This window comes from Engraulis encrasicolus, chromosome 4 (assembly GCF_034702125.1).
Source record: "Engraulis encrasicolus isolate BLACKSEA-1 chromosome 4, IST_EnEncr_1.0, whole genome shotgun sequence".
NCBI classification, from domain to species: Eukaryota; Metazoa; Chordata; class Actinopteri; order Clupeiformes; family Engraulidae; genus Engraulis; species Engraulis encrasicolus.
In genome coordinates, this window is record NC_085860.1 from 53,209,287 (window position 1) to 53,226,786 (window position 17,500).

The following is a 17,500-nucleotide window of genomic DNA, read 5'->3' on the forward strand; positions in this document are numbered from 1 at the left end:
AGGGAAATTGGGTAACACTTTATAATAAGTACCCCTTTTTGAGCATTAGTTAACCCTTAGTTAAGCCTTATTTTAACATTAGTTAACCCTTAGTGAAGCACAAGTTAGTCATTATGTAAGTGTTATTTCTTATTTCTTAATCATTAACTACTACCGTTAGTAAATGGTTTGTGTGTACTGATGTAACTGTTCGCTAAGCAAAGTTAAGCCTTAGTTAAGCCTTATTTTTAACATTAGTTAACCCTTACTGAATCACCAGTTAGTCATTATGTAAGTATTATTTCTCATTTCTTAATCATTAACTTCTACCGTTAGTAAATGGTTCGTGTGTGCTGATGTAACTGTTCGCTAAGCAAAGTTAAGCCTTAGTTAAGCCTTATTTTAACATTAGTCAACCCTTAGTGAATCACGAGTTAGTCATTATGCATTTCTTGGTAATGATTCGTTTATGGTGATTGAACTTTCTGATAAGCATTAGTAAACCATCATTAAAATGTCAGATAACCCGCTTTTATTTATGAAAAAAAACATTATCTCTTTGTTGCCTCCTACAACCTAACCATTACCAAGTACTATTAGGCATGTATGGCAACGGTTTGTAAACTCTTGCTTTAGCATTAGTGAAATCTTAATTAACCCTTTTGTAATGGTTAGTGTGTGATGACTGGTAACATGGCAAACAGTAAGTTGAGGCTCATGTGACTGCCCCTCATGGATGTTTCTGGACATTAACAAATGACTTGATAAGCATTGCTTATGCATTATCAAGGATTTATAACCCATTACTTAAGTATATCTGGGGAACTGATCTAAAGTGAAAAACTTCCCATGCTTTACAACACATTAACAAATGACTTGTTAAGCATTGCTTATGCATTATCAAGGATTTACAACCCATTACTTAAGTATATCTGGGGAACTGATCTAAAGTGAAAGCCTGTCTGTTATGGCTTCACAACACATTAACAAATGATTTGATAAGCATTGCTTATGCATTATCAAGGATTTACAACCCATTACTTAAGTATATCTGGGGAACTGATCTAAAGTGAAAGCCTGTTATGGCTTCACAACACATTAACAAATGACTTGATAAGCATTGCTTATGCATTATCAAGAATTTTCAACTCATTACTCACTCATATCTGGGAAACGTTTAAAGTGAAAAACTTCCCATGCTTTACAACACATTAACAAATGACTTGTTAAGCATTGCTTATGCATTATCAAGGATTTACAACCCATTACTTAAGTATATCTGGGGAACTGATCTAAAGTGAAAGCCTGTTATGGCTTCACAACACATTAACAAATGATTTGATAAGCATTGCTTATGCATTATCAAGGATTTACAACCCATTACTTAAGTATATCTGGGGAACTGATCTAAAGTGAAAGCCTGTTATGGCTTCACAACACATTAACAAATGACTTGATAAGCATTGCTTATGCATTATCAAGAATTTTCAACTCATTACTCACTCATATCTGGGAAACGTTTAAAGTGAAAACCTTTCCATGCTTTCCAAAACATCAACAAATGACTTGATAAGCATTGCTTGTGCATTATCAAGGATTTATAACCCATTACTTAAGTATATCTGGGGAACTGATCTAAAGTGAGAACCTGATAAGGCTTTACAACGCATTAACAAATGACTTGATAAGCATTGCTTATGCATGATCAAGGACTTACAACTCATTACTAACGCATATCTGGGGAACTTTTAAAGTGAACATCTTTCCATGCTTTCCAAAACATCAACAAATGACTTGTTGAGCATTGCTTATGCATGGGAGGCAACATCTGAGAGATCTTACTATTCTCATCAAAACATTTACAAACCACTTACACAATACATTTGAGATGTGAGATGATGTCCTTCATGGTAACGGTAACACAAGACAGACAACTTCAATATCTTTAACTATTTAATTTTTAAAAGATAACAGTTATCAGCTTAAACAGTAACACAATGAAGAAAGAGAGATGAGGACTAGCAAAATGAAGAGATTAGATGAGGGGAGAGCTTGTGGAGAGGAGAGGGAAGCAAGAGAAGAGATATAGTGTATTCATGTGGTCTTATCTAGTAGATATTATCTAGTTGTGAAGTGGTATTTACAAGTGCGTTGCGTTCATGTGCTATTTTGTTGTTGTTTACAACTTAAAGATGGTGGACCAGAGTGAGACTCTGGCCATTTTTTTTTGTTAATAAAACGATAATAGACTGTTGTTCATCAGCTACAGCAAGCAAATGAATTAGGAAGTCAAAAGGTAAAAATGCTGAATATTTTCTGACAGTCATTTACCATGACTATTTGAACATACTGAATGCTGGTTTTTGAGTATTTCAACTTAGCGGTTGCCATGGTGAGAGTAGAGCCAGCTGTTGTGTACGTCATCAGCTCGTAAAGTCGTTAATCAAAATTTTCTACAAGGGCCGGTGGCGTTCATGTGTGCTTCGGATGTCAGTGTTTGGTATTTAGGTAATTACCACATGAACGCACAATTAGGAACTGTACTGCATTTAAAAGATATTTTCTACTGGGCAGCAGCAGTGAGCCCGTAGGCTACTTTTGAGCTCAGCCACTTTGCACTGTAGTTCAGGATCTCCCCAAAATATTTTTTATAATAAAAATATAGGTATTGAGGGTCTGTAATAGTGATCTAAAGTGAAAGCTGTATAAACTGCATGATGACTTCTGTTCAGCTATGAAAATACTCCGGGTGTCGGCGGGCGTTATGGGAGAGAGGTGGCCGGACGTTCACGGCCTCTATGGGAGCTAAAGGGTTAAAGGAACTTTTCTGACGATGATGGTCCTTTTTTTAAGGGTAAACTGCCTTCATGATGCTACCTGTGAGGAAACAAATAAAAAAGCACAGTTTAAACATTAATTTTGTTATTTGTAGGCTACTGCCAAAAGGTAGATTAAGCTTACACTAAGCGCAAAACATTCCCCTCCATTTGAGCCATTGCAAGCACAGAGCAAAATAGCAGAAATCGCTAGTTAGCATGCTAGTTAACAAAATTTGCTAAGCAATATTGTTCTCTACAACTAATAGAGTACTCAAACACCCACTTGCATAGAGACATACAACTGCTTAGGTGGACAAGTAATGTTAACCCTCAGAATTCACTCTGACACAATTTGTAAACAACTGCACCATAACTGAAAGTCCAAAAAAAAAAACTGGACATCTCAACCATAATTTTGATACCTCATATGTGTGGGTATCTGCTGTACAACTAACAGTGACATTGATTTTTTTTTTTAAACGTTTTTAATATAGGCCTATATATATATTTTATTTTATTTTACCTTGACCAGAATACTGTAGCGTTTCCGATGGCAGGAAGAATGAGGTGAACGGGTGATATTCCTCAGGAAGGTTTATTAACACGCCCAAAACAGCGGCGCATAAAAACAGGCAGCCAAACAACTCAACTTGTAACTCTTGACAACCACTTCTGCACGCGCAACATTCTAACCCCTAGCCCCCCGCCCCCCAGAACGCAGAATCCCACAACAACAGATAAACAACAGACACACTGGAGACAGGGTACGAGGCAAAGGGGAAACACATAGAAACAACACGAGAACACATCAGCAATCAAGAACACACTTAACATTAAATCTATAACATAGGTCGTTACACTACCCCCCCACCACAAAGTTCCTCGCCCCCGAGGGAACAAACAAAGTCTGCCAACCGCCGAGGAGGTCTTCGCACCCGGCGAGGGCGAGCCACCGGGGAGGGTGGCACTGGTGGGGGCGTGACTCCCGCAGAGGCAGGAGACACGTTGGGGAGCATCCCGGAGCCTGAGGGGGGGGGCAACTCAGGAGGCAGCGGCGGCGGGGAGTGAACAGGGCTGGGGTGCCCTGCTGGAGAGCCTGGCAGGGAGTGGGGGGTTGAGGGGCTAGGGTGGGACACTGGGGATGATGACCCTGGAAACTGCGCGCCACCGTTGGGGGCCGGGGAGTGGGGCTGTGGTCCAGACTCCCCCTGGGCGGGGGTGGGGTTCCCCGGAACGAGTCTTGGCCGTGAGGGGTGAGCAGGGGGGTCGGGACGTGTCGGGGGACAGGCAGGCGAGAGTGGTGGGCCAGGGAACAGGGGGGCTGCGCTGCCACGATACGGGGCCAGTCTGTCTCTGTGCAGCGCCACCTTTCGGCCACGTGGCGGCAACATAACCCTGTACACCACCTCGCCCATCCTCTCCAGCACTCGGCAGGGACCCATCCAGGAGCTGTCCAGCTTTGGGCAACGGCCCTTTTTCCTCTGCGGGTTGTATACCCAGACCAGCTCCCCCGGCTGGAAATGACGTCCTCTGGCCCTGATGTCGTAGTTGCGCCTCTGCCGGGCGCCCGCCTTCTCTTGTTGTACCCGTGCGAATGCATGAGCCGACTCGAGGCGAGCCTGAAGCTGGCTGGCATACTCAGGGCCGGCGGGAGCGGCCGGGGCGTCTGGTGGACGGCCAAACGCCAGCTCAGCCGGTGTACGGAGTTCCCTCCCGAGCATAAGAAGGGCGGGAGTGCAGGCGGTGGACTCCTGAACTGCTGACCGGCAGGCCATGAGCACCAACGGCAAATGTTCGTCCCAGTCTCGCTGATGCTCAGAGGTGAGTATGGCCAGCTGCTGACCCAGAGTACGGTGGAGCCTCTCCACCAGGCCGTCGCTCTGGGGCCTTAGCGGGGAGGTACGGGTCTTGTGGATGCCCAGGCGACTGCACATGGCCGAGAACACCCGGGACTCAAAGTTCCTTCCCTGGTCGCTGTGGAGGGTGTCAGGCAGGCCAAATCGACTAAAGATGCCCTGCACTAGGGCATTAGCCACAGTCTCTGCCTCCTGATTGGGAAGGGCGTATGCCTCAGGCCACTTGGTAAAGTAGTCGATGACAGACAGAATGTAGGTGTTACCTTTGTCGGTGCGGGGAAGGGGGCCCATCACGTCCACGGCCACCCTTTCCATGGGGGCCCCTACAAGATGCTGCTGCAGATGGGCATGGGACTGACCTGTCGGGCCTTTCCTGGCCGTGCATGGGTCACAGTGTCGACAGAGGTCCTCCACATCCCGGCGGAATTGGCCCCAGTAGTACCCCCGTCGAAGGCGGCGCAGGGTCTTACCCACCCCGAAGTGCCCCGATCCTGCAGTCCCATGTACCGCCTCCAACACCGCTGTCTTCAGGCCCTTGGGGACCACCACCTGCCAGATCTCTTCCCCCGTGGCCGGCTCCTTCCACGCCCTCTGTAGCACGCGGTCCTGTAGACGGAGGGCAGGAAACTTGGCCCAGAGGCCCTTGGTGGCTAAAGAGAGCCTGGCCACCTCCTCCCACGGCGGCCTCTGCCGCTCCTCCACCCACCGCAGTACCGGCAGCACGTCGGGGTCCAGTTCCTGCTGTCGCCTCCACTCCGGCGCGTCCACCGCCTGGAGCTCCCTGCATGTGATGGTGCTGGCCCGCCGCACGGCCAGCTGGTGTTCCTGCTCGCATAACTCCTGCTCACGCTGCTCCCTGCGCTCACAGTAGTGACACCCCTCTGCAGCACAGGGGCGACGAGAGAGACCGTCGGCGTTACCATGTTGTGCCCCGGCCCGGTGCACCACAGTAAAATCGTAGGCCTGCAGCTCCTCCAACCACCTGGCAACCTGCCCCTCGGGCTCCTTGAACGACATGAGCCATTGAAGAGCGGAGTGATCAGTTCGGATGGTGAAAGGCAGGCCGCACAGGTAGTAACGGAAGTGGCGTATGGAGAGCACCACTGCCAAGAGCTCACGGCGGGTGACACAGTAGCGTCGCTCAGCCTTGTTGAAGGAGCGGCTGAAGTACGCCACGACTTTCTCTCCATCCGGCCCTGGCTGTGACAGCACTCCTCCGACGCCCACCCCGCTAGCATCAGTGTCCAGAACAAACGGCAGGGAGGGGTTCGGCGGGGCCAGCACTGGGGCCTCGCACAGGGCCTGGCGCAGCTGAGCAAAAGCCTCCTGGCAGCTGTCTGTCCATGAAAAGACCTGGTCCTTTTGCAGCAGCTGGAACAGGGGAGACGCAATGGAAGCAAACCCTCGCACAAACCTCCGGTAATAGGATGCCAGGCCCAGGAAACTTTTCAAGTCCGCTGGCGAGGTGGGGACGGGCCAGCTGCGCACAGATTCCACCTTGTCCTCCAACGTGCCGACGCCCTCCCCCCCTACACGGTGCCCTAGAAAAGTCACCTGACGCCGCATGAAGTGACACTTGTCCGGGTGGAGTTTCAAGCCAGCACCTCGGATCCTTCCCAGCACCCGACGCAGTGACTCCAGCGCCGCTTCAAACGAACCGCCGTGAACCAAGATGTCGTCCAAATAGACCAGGCACTCCTGGCGGGGAACGCCAGCCAGTACCCGGTCCATGAGTCGGGAAAAGGTGGCTGGAGCATTGCACAGACCGAAGCTGAGGACCTTGAACTGCCAGAGGCCCCGACCCGTGCAGAAAGCTGACTTCGGCACCGCGTCTGGTGACAAGGGCACCTGGTGGTAGCCGGAGCGGAGGTCCAAAGAGGAGAACCAGGATGACCCAGACACCAAGTCCAGAGACTCGTCCACCCGTGGCAATGGGTATGAGTCCTTCCTGGTCACCCCATTCAAGGGTCTGTAGTCCGGACACAGGCGCCACGTACTGTTCTTTTTGGGTACCATTACCACGGGTGAGGCCCAGGGACTGTCCGAAGGCTCAATGATGCCGGCCTGCAGCATTCTCCAGACCTCCTGGTCGCATGCCTCCTGGCGTGCCAGCGGAAGTCGACGGGGTCTGCACTTTATAGGGCGAGCGTCCCCAGTGTTGATCTCATGCTCTACTAGTGGAGTTCGCCCCACATCGTTCTCACCCTGCGCAAAGCTGTCCTGGAACTCGGACAAGAGCAACCACAACTGCTCCTGTTGCTGGGTGTCCAAGCCCTCGCAGTTCTCCCTCCATATCTCAACCAGGGCAGAGTGCTGGGCCTCCTCCCTCAGGGGAAGCGGAACGGGGGACGAACAGCTCCCACTGGCAGGAACCGGTGCAACCCCGCCGGGTGTAGATGACCTGGGGCTCCCCGCCACCTGAGAGGGTGACAGCAGGGGGGCAGCAGAGTGTCGGAGTGGGGTTGGAGGGCGTTGGGGAGGAACACCGACCCGAGGCGCAGAGGTGGTAACATCGCGGGCGGCCAGGGCTACGGGCCCCGACGCTGAGGGCGACACGGCTGACAACTGGAGGGCGGGCCCCTCTCGGAAGCTCAGCGTGCCCCCCCCCAGATCAAGCTGACAGCCCGTAGTCTTCAAAAAGTCCAACCCCAGTATGCACGGGTCCTGCACACTCGCCACCCACACAGGATGACGGATGACCCTCCCTCCCACGGTCAGAGTCAACATGCCCCGGCCTTTCATTGGGGCCAACCCACCCGTGACCGTGCGCAGCTGCACAGTGGTGGGTTCCAGTGGAGTATGGTCGGGCACCACATCCGGCCTCACCAGAGTCACTGTGGACCCGGTGTCTACAAGGGCCGTGCAGGGGACCCCTTCAACAGTCACCGGTATGTGGCAAAAGTCCCCAACGCAGGTGCGTCCGACTACCACCACATCCAAAGGGGGAAGGCTGCCGTAGGTTGGCGCTGGTGAGGAAGAGGGGGAGGAAACAGGCGGCGAGCTGCCGTCTGCTTCAGGGGGAGATGAGGCAAGGTCTCCCCGTCGGCGCTGCTGGGCCCCTCCTGCCGGTGAGGAAGAGGGGGAGGAAACAGGCGGCGAGCTGTCGTCTGCTTCAGGGGGAGATGAGGCAAGGCCTCCCCGTCGGCGCTGTCGGGCCCCTCCTGCCGGTGAGGAAGAGGGGGAGGAAGCAGGCGGCGAGCTGTCGTCTGCTTCAGGGGGAGATGAGGCAAGGCCTCCCCGTCGGCGCTGTCGGGCCCCTCCTGCCGGTGAGGAAGAGGGGGTGGAAACAGGCGGCGAGCTGTCGTCTGCTTCAGGGGGAGATGAGGCAAGGTCTCCCCGTCGGCGCTGTCGGGCCCCTCCTGCCGGTGAGGAAGAGGGGGTGGAAACAGGCGGCGAGCTGTCGTCTGCTTCAGGGGGAGATGAGGCAAGGCCTCCCCGTCGGCGCTGTCGGGCCCCTCCTGCCGGTGAGGAAGAGGGGGTGGAAACAGGCGGCGAGCTGTCGTCTGCTTCAGGGGGAGATGAGGCAAGGCCTCCCCGTCGGCGCTGTCGGGCCCCTCCTGCCGGTGAGGAAGAGGGGGTGGAAACAGGCGGCGAGCTGTCGTCTGCTTCAGGGGGAGATGAGGCAAGGTCTCCCCGTCGGCGCTGTCGGGCCCCTCCTGCCGGTGAGGAAGAGGGGGAGGAAGCAGGCGGCGAGCTGTCGTCTGCTTCAGGGGGAGATGAGGCAAGGCCTCCCCGTCGGCGCTGTCGGGCCCCTCCTGCCGGTGAGGAAGAGGGGGAGGAAACAGGCGGCGAGCTGTCGTCTGCTTCAGGGGGAGATGAGGCAAGGCCTCCCCGACGGCGCTGCTGGGCCCCTCCCGCAGACGACGAAGAGGAGGGGGTTGGGGCTGGGGTCCGTACAGCCTCCCCTATACGGACCCCACACCGTTTCCCGGAGAATTGGGTAAGTTGGGGCACTGCCGGAGGAGATGCCCTGGCTGGCCACACCCCCAGCACAACCTAGGCCCTGGGCGTGCGTTCTGTGATGACTGCAAGGACACAGCGCGAATCAGCTCCGTGACCTCTGCCACCCACGCTGGTTTCTCAGGCGCCATGCTGTTCCCCATCGCGGCCCTGGCTATAGGGGTGCCCTCACTGCGCCCGCCATCACCCGACACACCCCACACGATCTCCCTCTCCACAGCCAGCTCTAGGGCACTCTGCAGCGACTGTGGGTGTGCCAGCTGGACATGAACACGTAGCTCAGTGGGGGACAAAGCCCTAATGAACTGGTCCCGCGCCAACTCGCTCTGCACAGCTGGAGACATGTGACCGTAGGCCCGGCGGGTGAGGCTCTCGATATCATTGGCCAAGACCCGCAGCGGTTCCCCCGGCAGCCTGCCTCTGTTGCTCAGTTCGTTCTTAATAAGGCCAGGCTGCACGCACTGCCCAAACCGCCTCTTCAAAGCCCCCACTAAAGCCCCATAGTCTTGCCTATCCACTGGACACAATAACAGCAGGCATTGCAAGGCATCATCGGTGAGACACATCGCTAATTGGAGGGCCTTGTCCTGTACAGTCCACCCACTAGCCTGTGCTAATAACTCAAATTGGGCATGGAAAGCCTCCCACTCCGACTTGCCTGCATACTTTGGTGTCTTCAGGTTTGCTGCTGTCGCCGTGGTGTTGCGGGCGCCGCCATGTTGTGTGTTTACATTCGCAGCTGGAACTCCTCTCCCCTCGCGCAGAGGTTCCAAGCCAGCGCTCGAACGCGAAATTCCCGCTGAAGCAGCCAGCCTCAAGGTCTCCTCCCTCAGCCGGGACCGAGTCCGTAAAAGTCTCTGGTATGACGATGAACCTAACTCCGGATCACTTTCTGCCTCCCTCTTCACTTTCACGCTAGGAACCCTCTCCATCATGTCCCGTAGTCAAAACGAAATAAATAAAGAACAATAAAACTGGCCGTAATGATACCAGACGCCGCACAAGCCAGATGCTAACTGTCACTGATAACCGGCTAGCTCAAATGGTACTGACACTAAACGAAACGAAACGTGAGAGGAAAAAAATAAAATAAACAAACCGCTTTACTCCTGACACCAATTGTAGCGTTTCCGAGGGCTGGAAGAATGAGGTGAACGGGTGATATTCCTCAGGAAGGTTTATTAACTCGCCAACACAGCGGCGCATAAAAACAGGCAGCCAAACATCTCAACCTGTAACTCTTGACAACCACTTCTCACGCGCAACATTCTAACCCCTAGCCCCCCGCCCCCCAGAACGCAGAATCCCACAACAACAGATAAACAACAGACACACTGGAGACAGGGTACGAGGCAAAGGGGAAACACATAGAAACAACACGAGAACACATCAGCAATCAAGAACACACTTAACATTAAATCTATAACATAGGTCGTTACAATACTGTTGAAATGACACATTGAAATCGCGGTAAAATACAGCTCAGTCATACTCATTACTCTCCGTCAAAACAACCGAAAATGGCCAGCAGGAAACACAATTAACTTTGTAACTCTTTTTCACTAGTTTTAGAAATCTCTGATCTCTTAATTACAGGGGTAATACCAAAGATTCTCTATTCTAATTAGCATCGTCTCTGATAATTCAAATATTCCAGGAAGTGGTTAATCGACCGGATGTTGTTTTGTGATCAGTGATGCGTTTCCAGGGGACGTTCTTTGAGGGGACACATTACACTTTGAGGAAGTAGTGTCTTGTTCAGTGTTCACGGTTTATATTGCTGAAGGACAATTACAAGTCTAAACGGAGAAGAGTCGTCATTTCAAGGTGTTTTCGCGGACGTATCGGCATGTGGATGTTGACAGTGTCGGAAGTATTAATCAAAGTTGACACGAGAAGTTGGAGCGATGCGAGAAGAGCATGCGATGAGCTGCCTGCCTGCTGCTGTCTACTGCCTACTCCTGCTGCTGCTGTTGCATCCAAGTAAGTTTGGCTGCTAAAATGTTTTGATATTCACTGAACAGACATGCAATTGCCTGCATAGTCCTTTCTTATTTGAAAGATGAATCCCTGTCGCTTGCAAGATACACAATCTCATGCCCATCGTGCATAGCTAATTCATTGCATTGGGGAGAGGTGGACGCCGGATGTAAACAAACGGAGAGGGGGTGTCACGTTGAGTAGCTTTGCAGATGTAGGCAAAGAGATTGGCACATTACTAACGGTGTTGGACTACCATAAATGTTAGTTAGTTTCTTTTCTGAGGTCTTTGTAGTGAGTCATGTTGTTTTTTGTATGTTTAGATGAGGTAAGCTTAAGCCTACTGACTTCTGAAATGACTGCATGAATGATTTGTCCCAAGCTTTCTTACAGTAGGCTACTGACCTCAGAAATAATTCATGGCGTTGTGAACCTGCTGATGTATTTATTTGCACTCATGTAGTAATTTACTGTCATGAAAGCTAAATTGTGACTTGACTTTTTCCTCTCTCAGTTGTTGGCTCATGACAGATTTATTTGATAAGTGGAAGTGCCCGCTGATGCAGACCCAGTGTAAGTATACATGCTGGCATTGTTTTTGTGACATTTAATCTCATCTAAATCATCATGTTTTTTGAACAGTGTTGGGTAGCCAGCCACCCATGCATGTTGACACAGCCAGCAGCGGGCACCCATGGCACATGGGGATGGACCCAGGAGTGGAGGATGACCCAATAGGGTGAGTTAGTGAGCTAATGTCATACACATGTAATTGTTTTAGGTGTATGGGAAATAATTAAATGTTTGTTTACATTGTACAGATGAACGTTCAGCCCACTCACTGTTGACACCAGTGACACAGTATTGACCAGATCTCCTGGAAGTGCCCCCTGACGCAGACCCAGTGTAAGTATGCATGCTGGCACTGTTTTGTTTATTTAGGCTATGTAGGGCTCGACACAGTATTTGCTTATAGTGATATGTAATAAATATTTTGTCTGATATTAAATCTCATCTAAATCTCATCATGTTTTTGAACAGTGTTGGGTAGCCACCCATGCACGTTGACACAGCCAGCACCGAGCACCCAGGGGGATGGAACCAGGAATGGAGGATGGTCCAATAGGGTGAGTTGCTGAGCCAATGTCAGAAACATGTAGACTATACCCTACCCTCATATGTAAACCTTCGCTAGTCTGTTTCTCCCTTAATATTGGTGTCAGATTCGCACAAATGCAGTTCTGGGGTGCTACCTTGCTACTAATCAGGCACAGCAAGTATGATTTGAAATCCGTGTCGGTCAGTGTTAATTTTGAGAGGAATTTTTAATTTAGTTTTAGTCTCTTGACGAAAATGCAATTTTAGTTTTAGTCACAATTTAGTCATCTAAATCATTTTTGTCTTAGTCTAGTTTTAGCTGACTAAAATTCATACAATTTTAGTCGATGAAATCTAAAATAATTTTAGTCAACCAAAATATCATTTCCTCTTGTCTACACTTCTCTATAAAATTGTCAAACTAAAATACAATTTGGGGAAATCAATGATTAAAATGACATATTGTAATCATGAAATATTGTCAAAACTGCCAGAGTGTCTTATAAGCCAGTGCGTCCAATGTGTAAAAAAAAATCATGGCCACGACACTCATAAAGCTCTGTCGATATTTTACGACTTTGGGGGAAAAACGGGACTGCACGTTATGAAAAAATACTTGTGGGTATACCAGTAATCAAGAGCGTCGCGGGGTAGCCTACAGGCACCTGTTGGAAGACGTGTCTCTCTCTCTCTCTCTCTCTCTCTCTCTCTCTCTCTCTCTCTCTCCCTCGTGCGCGTATTGCAAGCTGTTGCATATTATTTGCTTGATGCGAAGTTGTGATGGCATACGCGCTCTCGTTGACATGGTTGTGTCCATGTTGCATGCATTCGCAAGGTGTTATTGGAAAAACGCACATGAAAGCGTGGAAAGGCCGTTTACTTCCTATTTCAGTGTCCTTGACTGAAACAAGTCGCAAAACTCCACACTTCCGAATCCTTTGCGATCAGCACTAAAGTGATTCTTATCAGAAGGCTTGTACCAACGCATAGACCCTTAAATTACAAACATTAGCGAACATTGAAAAAAGATCAGACAACGACCGTCGGGTAGCAGGTTCATGAAAGCGACTGGGAGTGGAGAAATAAAAGATGTTTGCTACTTTAGGACAGACAGCACCACCACTATTTCATGACTGCATAAACTTCTTCGTCATGGATAAATAGGCAACAATATTTTTGTCCAGCCAGGATTGCCCTGAAAAGTAGGCTACTGCTGTTAAAAAAAGGTCACGGGCGTGCAGCACCGACGCTGCCTGTCACTGTGCCTGCGTGTTTGTGTGTGTGTGAGGGAGGGGAGGGAGACGCGGAGCAGATGGGTCGCGACTTGCGAAAGATCAGGAAATTCTTTTTCAATGTTTCAGTGACATATTAACAAAAATGCTTCCTATTGGTTTTCGTCTCCGATGGTATTGTAGTCACATTTTTATTTTTTTGACGAAAATATAAATCAATATCGTTATATTTTTCGTACAAACACATGCTGTTTTTTTCGTTATCGTTTTATTGTTGTCAGGGGAAAAACAATCGTTAACGATAATTATGGCGAAAATATTTCGTCACGAAATTAACACTGGTGTCGGTTGGGTCCCAAAGTGTCTGATTTCACGTGAAATGACCCTATGGCATGTTTATACAGTAGGTTTAAATAAGACGAGATGTACTCCAATGTCATGCGCCTTTCTGTTCCAAACCCTTTGGAAGGGACTGTATATGGAAAAAGTCGATAACGGTCTGAGTTCCTGCTTCTTAGTGCATATTGCTTTCTACATGACTTGTGTCCAATAATATTGCCCATAATTGAAAACTGTGCTTTTTTTGTTTGTTTCCTCACAGGTAGCATCATGAAGGCGGTTTACCCCTGAAACTTTTTACAAAGGACCACCATCGTCAGAGAAGTTCCTTTAACCCTTATCTCCCATAGCGGCCGTGAACGCCCGGCCACCTCTCTCCCATAACGCCCGCCGACACCCGGAGTATTTTCATAGCTGAACAGAAGTCATCATGCAGTTTCTACAGCTTTCACTTTAGATCACTATTACAGACTCTCAATATATTTTTATTATAAAAACTATTTTGGGAAATCCTGAACTACAGTGCAAAGTGGCTGAGCTCAAAAGTACGGGCTCGCTGCTGCTGCCCAGTAGAAAATATCTTTTAAATGCAGTACAGTTCCTAATTGTGCGTTCATGTGGTAATTACGTAAATATCAAACACTGACATCCGAAGCACACATGAACGCCACCGGCCCTAGTAGAAAATTTTGATTAATGAATGCACTATATCTCTTCTCTTGCCTCCCTCTCTTCTCCACAAGCTCTCCCCTCATCTATTCTCTTCATTTTGCTAGTCCTCATCTCTCTTTCTTCATTGTGTTACTGTTTAAGCTGATAACTGTTACTTTTAAAAATTAAATAGTTAAAGATATTGAAGTTGTCTGTCTTGTGTTACCGTTACCATGAAGCACATCATCTCACATCTCAAATGTATTGTGTAAGTGGTTTGTAAATATTTTTGATGAGAATAGTAAGATCTCTCAGATGTTGCCTCCCATGCATAAGCAATGCTCAACAAGTCATTTATTGATGTTTTGGAAAGCATGGAAAGATTTTCAGTTTAAAAGTTCCCCAGATATGCCGTAGTAATGAGTTGTAAGTCCTTGATAATGCATAAGCAATGCTTATCAAGTCATTTGTTAATGCGTTGTAAAGCTTTAACAGGTTTTCACTTTAGATCAGTTCCCCAGATATACTTAAATAATGGAGTTTAAATCCTTGATGATGCATAAGCAATGCTTATCAAGTCATTTGTTAATGCGTTGTAAAGCCTTATCAGGTTCTCACTTTAGATCAGTTCCCCAGATATACTTAAGTAATGGGTTATAAATACTTGATAATGCATAAGCAATGCTTATCAAGTCATTTGTTAATGTGTTGTGAAGCCTTAACAGGTTTTCACTTTAGATCAGTTCCCCAGATATACTTAAGTAATGGGTTATAAATCCTTGATAATGCATAAGCAATGCTTATCAAGTCATTTGTTGATGTTTTGGAAAGCATGGAAAGGTTTTCACTTTAAAAGCTTGCCAGATATGAGTTGGTATTGAGTTTAAAATTCTTGATAATGCATAAGCAATGCTTATCAAGTCATTTGTTAATTCGTTGTAAAGCCTGAACAGGTTTTCACTTTAGATCAGTTCCCCAGATATACTTAAGTAATGGGTTTTAAATCCTTGATAATGCATAAGCAATGCTTATCAAGTCATTTGTTAATGTGTTGTAAAGCCTTAACAGGCTTTCATTTTAGATCAGTTCCCCAGGTATACTTAAATAATGGGTTATAAATCCTTGATAATGCATAAGCAATGCTGATCAAGTCATTTGTTGATGTTTTGGAAAGCATGGAAAGGTTTTCACTTTAAACGTTTCCCAGATATTAGTGAGTAATGAGTTGAAAATTCTTGATAATGCATAAGCAATGCTTATCAAATCATTTGTTAATGTGTTGTGAAGCCATAACAGGCTTTCACTTTAGATCAGTTCCCCAGATATACTTAAGTAATGGGTTGTAAATCCTTGATAATGCATAAGCAATGCTTATCAAATCATTTGTTAATGTGTTGTGAAGCCATAATAGGCTTTCACTTTAGATCAGTTCCCCAGATATACTTAAGTAATGGGTTGTAAATCCTTGATAATGCATAAGCAATGCTTAACAAGTCATTTGTTAATGTGTTGTAAAGCATGGGAAGGTTTTCACTTTAGATCAGTTCCCCAGATATACTTAAGTAATGGGTTATAAATCCTTGATAATGCATAAGCAATGCTTATCAAGTCATTTGTTAATGTCCAGAAACATCCATGAGGGGCAGTCACATGAGCCTCAACTTACTGTTTGCCATGTTACCAGTCATCACACACTAACCATTACAAAAGGGTTAATTAAGATTTCAATAATGCTAAAGCAAGAGTTTACAAACTGTTGCCATACATGCCTAATAGTACTTGGTAATGGTTAGGTGGTAGGAGGCAACAAAGAGATAATGTTTTTTCATAAATAAAGGTGGGTTATCTGACATTTTAATGATGGTTTACTAATGCTTATCAGAAAGTTCAATCACCATAAACGAATCATTACCAAGAAATGCATAATGGCTAACTCGTGATTCACTAAGGGTTGACTAATGTTAAAATAAGGCTTAACTAAGGCTTAACTTTGCTTAGCGAACAGTTACATCAGCACACACAAACCATTTACTAACGGTAGAAGTTAATGATTAAGAAATGAGAAATAATACTTACATAATGCCTAACTTGTGATTCAGTAAGGGTTAACTAATGTTAAAAATAAGGCTTAACTAAGGCTTAACTTTGCTTAGCGAACAGTTACATCAGTACACACAAACCATTTACTAACGGTAGTAGTTAATGATTAAGAAATAAGAAATAATACTTACATAATGACTAACTTGTGCTTCACTAAGGGTTAACTAATGTTTAAATAAGGCTTAACTAAGGGTTAACTAATGCTCAAAAAGGGGTACTTATTATAAAGTGTTACCGGAAATTGTTCATTACTGGGTGCACGGCTTAACTTACCACTAGAGGTCGCAAAATCTTTAATTATTTACCAGACATTGCCAACACAGTAGGAAACGGGACTTGGCAGTTAACCAGTTGATCAGACACCACGAAAGCTCAAAAGAAACGGTTGTTCTTCCCTACCTTTTTCACCAAGTCAATATTAGGCAGTGCTCTGCTCTGCTCCTTGATATTCATTTTCTCCTCATAAGGACGACTGGAATTCGCCAGAATTTAATCCACAATGCTTGGCATTTTGCATAGCTCTCTAGCTTTCTTGCAAGCTAGCCCTAACGAGAAGTAGACAACCTCAACTTTTGAATTGGGAGATTAAAAAGGATAAGGACGTGCCACTATTAAGACTTTATTCGCAACACTAGGTTTACAAGAATATGTACACAAAACTGGAGTACACCGCAATGAATAGCTTCCTCACTGGTTACCACGACGCAACTTCTCATTCAAATTAATAACATATTTGCATTTGGACTACTGTAGCCTACTGACACAAGGTTTACCCAATTACAAGTCGGAGCCTCAGTCTCCGATCCCTCCCCCCGCTCTCTCCTCTCCATTCACTCCCAGTGAGGCTCAGTCTCAAAATCAAAAACATTTCACGGCAATAGCCAATGACCGTTTAGCATTTTGCCATTGAAAAAGCGTACAATCCCACATGCCATTGAAGTCCATTGAGACTCGACTCGCTTGCGTTGTCATGAGCGGGAAAAAAAACGTATGCGAGCCTCGGGATCTTATTACAGATTGGTTTCATCTCTAAGTTGAGCACATGCATTTTCTATGGAGGTGGGTCTGAAATAGCAATGTTATTAAGTCGTGTAAAGCATTAGTTTACATACTATTCTCCGTGATTTTGGACAGGAGGCAGCGCCTCCCTTGTACTCAATGAGGAATCGCCTCTGGTGTGCGGGCATGTGTGTATCTATGTCTTCACAGGCAGTCTGATGTGTATAGTCAGTACTACAGGCAGCTGCAGCAGTTTGTCATATTGCCCTGATGTGGCTTACACAGAGGACTCCTCTCATCAATGATTGGTTGGAGTACTGTATATGGTGTGTGTGTGTGTGTGTGTGTGTGTGTGTGTGTGTGTGTGTGTGTGTGTGTGTGTGTGTCTGTGTCTGTGTGTCTGTGTGTGTGTGTGTGTGTGTGTGTGTGTGCACATTTGCTTGTGTGGGAATGATCCAAGGTTGGACAGGGTGCTATGTCTGTGTTG

The 17,500-nt window shown here is 47.2% G+C and overlaps 1 protein-coding gene and 1 long non-coding RNA gene across 2 annotated transcripts in view; both read left to right on the plus strand.

Moving 5' to 3' along the window:
- tmem266 (transmembrane protein 266) overlaps nucleotides 1–17,500 on the plus strand; it is a 274,260-nt gene that overhangs the window by 39,771 nt on the left and 216,989 nt on the right. The window lies entirely within an intron of this gene.
- On the plus strand, nucleotides 10,610–14,440 carry LOC134447956 (uncharacterized). The gene is made up of 5 exons (XR_010034648.1): nucleotides 10,610–10,857; nucleotides 11,237–11,333; nucleotides 11,416–11,500; nucleotides 11,636–11,721; nucleotides 13,526–14,440. It is a non-coding gene; the product is annotated as an uncharacterized LOC134447956 (long non-coding RNA).